Source organism: Phalaenopsis equestris, unplaced genomic scaffold (assembly GCF_001263595.1).
Source record: "Phalaenopsis equestris unplaced genomic scaffold, ASM126359v1 Scaffold000572, whole genome shotgun sequence".
Lineage (NCBI taxonomy): Eukaryota > Viridiplantae > Streptophyta > Magnoliopsida > Asparagales > Orchidaceae > Phalaenopsis > Phalaenopsis equestris.
In genome coordinates, this window is record NW_018165012.1 from 1113894 (window position 1) to 1117179 (window position 3286).

Consider the following 3286-nt stretch of genomic DNA (forward strand, 5'->3'; position numbering starts at 1 on the left):
TCGGGTCTATTGCCCCCACGGCATGCTCCCCTCGTCGGGCTGCCACCATCTTGGCATGCCCACCTCGTTGGGTCACTGCCACCTCGGCATACCCCCTTGGGTTGATGCCGCTTCGGTGTACCCCTTGGTCTGCTGCCACTACGGTATGCTCACCTCTGTTTGAGTCTCTGCCCCATGGTGCACTCATTCCTTGCATAATTTGATTGTTCATTTGCATTTGCATGTTCATATGGATAGTGAGCCAGTCCCGTTAGGAGAGCGACTCCCGTGTTGGTCGCGATGCCTTAACGAGCATTGTTCGTCGGGTCGATCCCGAGGAGCAATGCGAGTTAAGTCATCGGGATTGACATGAGTATGACTGTGCTAAGAATCCAATGGATCTAAATGATGCCACCTCCTTTCATGACACCCTCTAGATCTATTGGATCCTTAGGATAGGGTCGGATGGACGACCCCATCAAAGTCATATTATACCCACACTCACCCCGCACTCAGATCTTAGGTTGAGGCACTTTTCGTTAGATGATGTGCTAGGCTAGGGCTTAGGGTGCTAGGTAGTATTTTTCGACACCCCTGGCTATTGTTGTGTGGTGCGTTGTTTTGTGCTAGCCATGTGTCACTTTTCTGCTTTTCGGTGTGCTTGCATGCTTCCTTGTATGTGATAGTGTGTTAGGACGATCTTCTGCAGGTGCCGTGCCTACTTATACACACTCACACATGGTTATTATGGGGGAGCATGTAATGATTTCTAATCATTTGCTTGCAGGTGCTCTTTAGCTCCCCCAATTAAAAGGCACGGCTTGTTATTTTGCGATGCATGGCGTGCCCGCTAACATTCATTTTCTGCAGGTCGAGTCTTTATTTTTTTAAATGTATTTGATAGAGTCCTAGGGGAGTCTGTATCGAAAATAAGGTATGGGCATGGGTCTCGAGGCGGATGACGCGTCAAACCATGTGACGAGGGCCAGGAGCAGCAGCTCATGTCCCGTACCTTAAGTCCGAATTTTACGTTATTGTATAGACTTAAGACCGGGCATGTAATGCGGAGTCCGGCCGCTTTTACTGCTTTCACTGGATTATGTTGCCGGTCCAGCGGCATTTGGCCTGTTTCTATATTCTTTTGGCGTGTTTTCTTTCTCTTTCTCTTCTCGTATGCCTTTGCATGTTGGAGCGTTTTATATTGTTTCTTTCTGCGTATCTGGGATTTCACGATGCAACATAGGCTCATTAGGATTTAAATTCCTAATTTTCTACTTAAAAAAAAAAATCCTAAATAAAACATTCAAGATAATCAAAAATTAGGATTAAAATATTCAGGATTTAAAAAAAATTGCAACATTTATTTTCTTGCATATATTATTAGGGCTTCCACAATACTTAAGGACCGCTCTAGATAACTGCATTCATATTTACATGTCCCGAGGAGAAGCCCCCGTGCTTCTCCAATCTGACTGGCCCAGCATATCCTTTATAGGTGGTTGCCTTGTGCGCCTAGGATGTTAGAAGGCTCCCTGACCCACACGGGGTATAAGTCCTTTTGTTGGGAGCGTTTCCAGCTTTGTAGCTGAACCTCCACTTTCTTTTCTTTCTTGAGGCAGCCTCGCCATTTTGGCAGGTATAAGTCCCACCTCTTGGAGCTCCAGCTGATAGTCGTAGGATAAAGTTTCGTTCCTTTGACCTTAGGGCTACCGGAATTCCCGTGGACGATGCAATTCACGGATTGCTGACCGGGGATCCCAGGTTGTGTTGGGTCGACTACCTTCACGACCAGGTAGACTTAGGGTCTTAGTAGCTTGGAATGACAGGTCCATGGTACCCCGACCCAGTTACCTCTACCTCTTAGGACCATCCTTGCCTACTTTTTGACCACCTCCGTTGAGCCTTGTCTATTTTTTGCCTTCGTTGGAATCATCCCGGCGGCCCGATGACCGATGAGCTGCTGCCCGTTTGGGATACGACGATTTGTCCTCTGCCCTTACGGTTCGGATGTGCTTTGACGTATCGAGACTTCCCGTTGGGATGACACATTTATTTCGTAGGTTCTGTATGCTGATGAGTATGCAATCCACATGGGAACCACGAGAAACTCACTTCTCGCCCCGTGATTTAACGAGAGCTTTGAAGCATCAGGACATTCCCCCTGCGGGATAACCTCTCTTGACGACCCCATGCTAGTTGTCATTTTTCAGGTAAGCAAAACTCCTTCTATTGAGAGTATTCTTGGGTACCCCCAAGTTGTAATTAACCAAGTGGGATACGTCCCCTTGGGAGCGCTCTTGATCCCAGAACAGACACCTACACCTGAATCTCTGGGTATGGGTAATTTACGTAGGTATTCTTTCGCGAATATCGGTTTAAGGTGCTTTCGCCCGATCTCGTTTGGACGGACACTCTTAACCTATCCTTGCAAGGTTTACCGCACGTATGCTCTCCACGTTTTGTGTTTTCTCTTATTTGTTGTTTTGTCGTATGTCCCTCTTATTCGTTTCCTCTCCTCTTCGAATCACATATATGATTCGGGATGAAGATTTATTCGAATGGGGGAAGTATACGACGATCGACAAGCTGACGACTCCTAAAATAAAAGAGAGAAAAACAAACGAAAACAAATTGGCGACTCCGCTGGGGATGAGGCTTTCTCTTCACCATGGGAGTTTTGCTTTTGCGGATTCTAGTGTGCCTGCAAGAACAACAACTCCTACGGGGAAGAATATATCTCGAATCTTTTGGAGTTGTCTATTTGGGTGTATGTGCCTGTTCTGTGGAGCCACCAGGAGTAGTGTGCTCTCTCCTTCTGAAGGGGTTATGCTTACCTTTTTGATGACCTAGCTTCTTCCTCGTCGAAGTACCACTATTGTGTTTAGTTAGACCTTGGATTTCATATCCGTCTTTCAGTTGCTATGGTTAGCAGCTTGGAGCACTTCCGTCCCTCTTGTACCCTCGACAGGTCGGTCGCTGCATTTTCGCATGCATCGATGTCGTTGTACTTTGTTTTGATTGTTTGTTTTCTTTGACCTTTTTGTTTTTGTAATCGTTATCTCTTTATGCTTGACAGACATGACGAGCGAAAAGATGGTTACGATCGCTGCTGCTGGGGGAAACACTGTGTCTTTCTCCCCAAGTGTTTTCAATGCTCCCGAAGGCACTATCACATTCGGTTCTTTCGAGCACCCTGTTCGGATTACCATAGGTAATCCCACGCCAGCTGAGGCGTCCGCTTTGTGCCCTCCCTTTCGAAAGGGGAGTCGTGCATGTCGAGCTGTTCCGGCTGCGGGACCTTGCGCAG

The 3286-nt window shown here is 47.0% G+C and overlaps 1 protein-coding gene across 1 annotated transcript in view; it reads left to right on the forward strand.

The window, feature by feature from the left end:
- The window catches only part of LOC110029444 (GRF1-interacting factor 2-like), a 36154-nt gene that overhangs the window by 24628 nt on the left and 8240 nt on the right, over positions 1–3286 (forward strand). The gene's annotated exons all lie outside the window — the stretch shown is intronic.